We start from the raw sequence: 6,642 nt of genomic DNA, 5'->3' as shown, positions 1-6,642 counted from the left end.
GCATATGTATATCATTATATTACATCAAGGTATATCCATCCAAACATATTCCTTGGCTTTGTCTCCATTAGAGGTGGTAATTTAATATTTAAACACAAAGTTAATCACTAAATTCATTACATAATGTTTCTTTCTCTGTATTTTAAAGGCTATAACAATTTGAAAGTATTGATTTTAAAGTGCTCATTATTAAAGAATGTTATTATATGACCCATGGTGATCTTAAAAACAAAGACAGAAATATTTGAATTTAACTGTGTTTAACTTTTCGATATGTGGGACCTTTATTGTTTATTTTTAATAATAAGGCTTGATGCACACATAAAAAAAAAAAAATCCACTGTCTCCATGGACTCTCTCTTCTATATATGGATAGAAAAGAAACGCTGCATGGCTATTGGCTGTGCAGCTGAAGTTCGCGTTGTTGATTGGCTGAGTAATACTGCGCTAGAGCAAGACCAGCCTCGACGATGTTCCAGAAATCTCCCTGAGGTGAGTACGGATGGTTTGCTTTTCTAACGTCTGCCTTTAATAACGAATTTTAAGAAATAAAATATGTTGCCAAAGTGCTGTATACTATTTTTGCCTGAAATTTGTTTATGCATCAGCTAATTCTGAATATTAGTGCAATATTGCCTGAGCAAGAGTGCTTTTTAAAGGTATTTTAGCAGAGGTTAGTCATTGATGTTAGGCCGCTGGAGATCGATGTTATTTTTTCCTGTTTGAAAGTGCCTTTGGGACAGTATTTCCTAATATTCACCGCCTATTTAAGAAATAAATTAGTTTGAGGTGACTGTGAGGCATTAGACATTTGTGAGGCCTGAATGCTGCGTGTTGGGTGTCATTAAAGCACGTATTTTTTGCTGTTCCATATACGTCTGTAAGTGGTTTTTCATATATCCACGAGGTAATAATAGGCAGAGCTCTGAAACTACACACAGACCGCCGTGTCTGACACGCTAGTGGTGGCGAATCGGCTCAGATTCACACACGGAGTCCGTGTGAGGTACATATTAACGGAACTTATCCGTTTCCTCTCGGTAGCGGGGTGCGGCCGGCTTCCCGCTTTGATCTTAAATGAGCGCGAAATAGTTTCTAAATCATTTCGAAATTAAAAAGGCCGCTGGTTTCCTGCTTGAATGTGCCTTTAGAACAGTAATTCATAGTATTAACCGTGTATTTAAGAATGACTTTTGTTTGAGATTAATGTGAGGCATTATAAATCTGTGCGGTCTGATTAATTCTGCGTGTTGGGGGTGATTAATGCAAGTATTTTCTGCTGTTCAATAAACGTCTATATAGTGGTCTTTCACTGAACCACGAAATAAAAATAGACAGCGCTCTGAAACTACACACAGACCGCAGTGTCTGACACGATAGTGACGGCGAATCGGCTCAGATTCACACACGGAGTCCGTGTGAGGTAACGTAGATATTAACGGGACTTATCCGTCTTTGTCTCGCTCTTGGGCGCGGCCGGCGGCGGCTTCCCGTTTTGATCGTAAATGAGGGCGAAATCTGCTCTTTTTTTTTTTTTTTTGGACACAGAAAATGTTGTTGAGTTACAGTTTAGATGCCGTTTCAGCTAAACTTTTATGTACTTTTTTCATAATTTATGATTGGAATATAATTACAGTACTTTATAAAGGTAATGTTTAATGGTTCTAAGTCAGCAGGTTGAAGTGAGAATTAAAATTTGGATCGTGGACGATTTGTGCTAACAGTTTACTTATCCATGCATTTATCTTAAGTAATGAATGGGTCAGGGAGGAGAGACGGTGTTTAAAGCTTTACTACAATCTGTTCATGTGCACCGAATGCAGAGGAAGAGCAAGCTGAAGTTGTTCGTTGTTTGTCTGTGACCAGTGCTCCATTCACTTGATGAGAAACAGTTAAAACAGTGGTATTGTAAGATATCTTTTCAATTTAAAATATCTGTGTCCTTTCTTAACATAATTTATATAAAGATTATATATCAGAAGTTAATTATATAATGTAATGATTACGAATAAACTTATTATCAGTGTTGAAAAAGGTCGTGCTGCTTATTATTGTGTGAAATGTTTTTTTTTTGATAATCTGTTTTGCATTTTTTACATTTTGTAATGAACTAATGCATTTTTTTCAGCATTCTTTGAAAATAAAGTAAAAAAATAAAAATCAAGTCCAAAATCTTTGTTAAATACTTCACTTTTGATCAGTTCATGTCTGCTTAGTAAAAGTATTAACAAAATTATTAAACCCAAACATAATAGTTAAAATTCAGTTTCCACAAAAATATGAAGCAGCACAACTGTTTTCAACATTGATGATAACATGACACAGAAAAATGGAGTTAACTATTATAATTCAGTTTGCCATCACCAAAATAAATTAAATGTAAAAATATAATACAAATAAAAAGTAAATTTTAAGCTGTAATAATAATTGACAATATCACAGTTTTTACTGAATTTATCAGCTTTGGAGAGTATAAAAGTATTTTGAAAATAAATAAATGGAATTAAAATCTTTTTAGCTTTCATCATCTAATTTTTTACATTTTTTGTAGTTGCAAAATGTAATTTTCCTCTGTTTTGTGTTGATATGGTTGACATCCATGCATCTCTGATCTAATGTGTTTTATGTGTCCCGATGTATTTGTCATATGCCTATTAACATCTGTTTTTGTAGATATATTTAAACGTTTACCATAAACATATATTTGGACATAGACCGCATATTCAATGTTTATATTAAGAATACAATTTGATTTTTTTTTTCTGGTTTAAGTCATAAGAGGTATATTGAAAGTCAGAGATCTGTGTTTTGTTATCAACTGTCCCAGTTCTGTGCTGTCAAGCATTAATTTATTCTTTTTTTGTTGTTCATTTTTCTTTGTTTAGATTGATCATTGAGCTTTAACTCCTGAGCAATTCCTGAGGTTTGTTTGCATTTTTTGGTTAATGTACATTCAAATGTGCAGTATGCAGGAATTAGAAAATGTGAAATCTTGTAAATCAGAGACGTTGTAGTTTATGGGGTTGACAGATTTTAAGTTAAGTCTGACATTTTATTTCTATTTTAAAATTACAGCATTACGAGCACTACAAACTCTCCACTGCACAATATCCAGTAAGTATATTTATTTATTAAATGGATAAAATATAAACAGATGACAAAGAAATATTAATGAGATATTACTGATTCATTGATGCACCATAGCGCTTCAGAACCTGTGACTAGCATGTGGAGTTTCGTGAAATTCACTGGGGAATGTTGTAGGCCTCAATGATTTTCCTTGCTTGTACATTTTCACATAAAGTCAATGAGAGAGTGATGAAATGATATTCATTTGCTGGGGGAACCATTCCTTTTAAGTTGCTGTAAGTTATAGATAAACAGTTTTTTGTTCCTTAAAGATAGAACCAGTTTATTTTATAGCCATGGTCTGCATTCGAAGTTGCATACTCTCTGATATTTCATATGAATAAGTAATAATTTTGCAATAAAAAAATAGTCTAATATGTGTGGTATGAATGTAGATGTACTATATTTGTCATGTTATCACTGTCATGTAAGCTACAGCATCAGTTACAATGTAATTCACAATTTTGCTTCTGTGGGCTCATGGGGTAGACTAAACTAAAGAATATCAGTAGAAGTGGTAGGTCATCCAGGTACTTTTCACCCTACTATATAGTAGAAAAGTATGTAAGTTCTGATAATTCCCTAAACTTTTCAAACCAGGTAAAAAACATCACTTGTTGAACATCCAATCAGAAAAAAATGCTCTCTGCCTGTCATTTATTTAGATTCTGTCATACTGTTTGACAGTCAGTATATTATATTGACAATATATTATATTTTGCTACTTTTGTGTTTTACTACACTGAGGAACCTGTTTGGCCAATCAATTACTTTAGCTTTAGGTTTAGAATATAATACATTTTGATTGAAAATCTGACTGTATTTAAAAAATATATATATATAAATGCGTACGACAGTAAGTCCTGTCCGATGTATATATTGGTCTTATTTCACATACATAGGCTATCTTTAATTGTGTGTTTGTTTGTTGTTTTGCAGACCATCTATTCAGAGCACAACCTGTATTTTTCACTGCAGTTGAACGCCTGGTTAGTGTGCATAAATGCCTGAATGATGCTGTCTTTTTCTTTTCAATATTATTATCATTATAGTGGTCTAATATGTTGAAATTTTTTTTTTTTTTCAGGTTTTGGATTTTCTCAAAGTAGCAGTTGTTCTGTATTGTTCTCACCCCTCCCCCACCCCACCCTACCCCCACCCACAAAAAAAAAAAACAAAAAAAAAAAAACATTATTTTCAATACTAAGTTGATCATTTGTGTTCAATTACTACTGTTCTTTTAAAAGTTCAGTCCTTTTAATTCTAGGTTAATAATTTGTTTAATATTCTATTTTTTTTTCTTTGTATAAAAAAGTGTTTCCATTAATATTAGATTCATAATTTGTTTTATCTGCTACTGTTCTTTTTATTGAAAAAGTTTATTACAGTAGCTGTATTTGTAAGTTGTTGTTTTTCTTGTCAATTAACTTGTTTTTTTCTTGAGAATACTTTGCAGGTTGCATCGCTTCAGCATTTCGTGACGTAAGTGACTGATGATATCTTATAAAAACTGCTTATTGAATACAGTACTTTTTGACTAGCGCTAAAACCATTTTACAGTCATTTTAATCAGATTTGTTCAAACCCATAATGAAGAAAATGTGACGGTTGTTTGCTAAAACACTTACTTAAGAGACAATGTGAAATCATCTGCTTATAATTATAATTATTATTATTATTATTATTATTATTATTCAAAAAACAATCAGAACAGATGATCAAGACGTTAAACTTGTATTATTTAATCCCGTTAAGCTAAAAAGGTTGAGTGTTATGATCATAAAATTGTCAAAGGTTGTAATTTAAATAAATTAAACTATTCTAATGTGAATACAGAAAAAGCATCACATTTACAAAATTTCCGTGTCTGTATATGCATGTGGAGTTGTAGAATTCCCAACTCTTTGAGCAAGTTATTTCTCTCTAATTAATGGGCTTATCAGATGCGTCATGGATTATTTGATATTATGTCTTTGGTCTGTTTTCTCATACTTTGTCTTGATCTTTTGAAGGATGCCTCGGAAAGGAAGGAGATCCCGGGCTCAAAAAGTTCGTTGGACAAAGTTAGACCTGACAGGACAGACGAGCGTCAATAAAGGAGTTGCTCAGGTTTCTGATGGACAGCAGTACGAAGATGGCAACTACACATCTAGAGTTATATCCGTGCAGGCGTCTCACTGCCAGAGTGATGCAAGGTATGATGTTTTCTCACGAAACACTCAGTGCACATGTGTAGCGCTGACATTCCTTGCGTACCACAGTGAGGGAACTTCTTTCGAACAGCCTGATCTTGACAGGGTGCTAGAGGAAGGGGATGCTCTGTATGTCGGCATTAAAATGCAGCTTATGGCTGAAGGAAGATTCCGACAGGATCTTTTAAGCATGGCAGAAGTACCTGTGAGCATCTCGACTTCTAACCACAACTACAGCGTCCAAAAGTCAGAAGTTGTGATGGGGTATCTAAGAGACAGAGGAACACAGGAAATGGACGCATGGTGGATTCCTCTTGATGAAAGACTTCAGTGTCTCTCAACAGATGTCAGCCATGCACTGCTTATTGTTTCTCCAGAGTGCTTTGCTGTGTTCAGAGACAGATCTGGAAGATATGGATATTTTGATTCACATTCCAGAACTGCTGAAGGTTGGCCACATCCTACTGGTGACGGAGCGGCAGTTTATGCTTACTTTCACCAACCTGCATGACATGACCAACAGATTACTTGCGCTTTTTTGGAATCGTGGTCCTCAAGCGTGCTATGAATTCATGGCTGTTTCGTTTGAAATGGAGCAAACAGTCTGAGGAACCATCCTCATCAGCAGCATGTGTGACACCATCACAAATGACCTCACCTTTGGCAAAACCACAAACAACTGCTGACATCAGAATCCCTGAAAATCTGTTCTTACAGATGACAAATACCAAAGTGTCATAAAGGTTTTAAAAACAAACAAGCAGCGAAGAAGAAAAGAAATGCGTAAAATTGCAAATGAAAAACAAGAAGCAAGACTTGAGAAAACCGCTCAACATTTTGAAGTCCGGGAACAAAAAAGAAGAAAATATGAGAGAGAGAAATATGCCACCAATTTGCAGTTTCAGAAGAAGAAAATGGACGGTACCCTAAAAAGAAGTATGATCAAGATATTTTTGCCAGATTCAAAAAGATAGAGGTTATGGGCCAAGAGGTACAAAACTGATCTTCTCTTCCAGAAAAAAGGAAAGAGTACTTAATCAGGAGGTACCACACTGATGATCTTCACCAAGAAGAAAAGAAGGACTACATGGTGAGGAGGTATAAGACGGATGATCTTCACCAGAAGAAAAAGAAGGAATACATGGTGAGGAGGTACCAGAGACGGACAGATTGCTTCAGCCAACAGAAGAAGGATACATGGTGAGGAGGTACAAGACGGACTGATCTTCACCAGAAGAAAAAGAAGGAATACATGGTGAGGAGGTACAAGACGGATGATCTCACCAGAAAGAAAAGAAAGAATACATGGTGAGGAGGTACA

At 34.8% G+C, this 6,642-nt stretch overlaps 1 long non-coding RNA gene across 1 annotated transcript; it reads left to right on the top strand.

The window, feature by feature from the left end:
• The first annotated feature begins 362 nt into the window (after positions 1-362).
• LOC113079863 (uncharacterized) lies at positions 363-5,798 on the top strand. Its single transcript, XR_003281768.1, has 6 exons — positions 363-492; positions 2,886-2,923; positions 3,076-3,114; positions 4,069-4,118; positions 4,217-4,611; positions 5,142-5,798. It is a non-coding gene; the product is annotated as an uncharacterized LOC113079863 (long non-coding RNA).
• The last annotated feature ends 844 nt before the right edge of the window (positions 5,799-6,642 follow it).

The sequence above is a fragment of the Carassius auratus genome, unplaced genomic scaffold, assembly GCF_003368295.1.
Source record: "Carassius auratus strain Wakin unplaced genomic scaffold, ASM336829v1 scaf_tig00029612, whole genome shotgun sequence".
NCBI lineage: Eukaryota > Metazoa > Chordata > Actinopteri > Cypriniformes > Cyprinidae > Carassius > Carassius auratus.
Note: the sequence above shows the minus strand (reverse complement) of the source record. Positions and strands in the feature narration are given on the sequence as shown.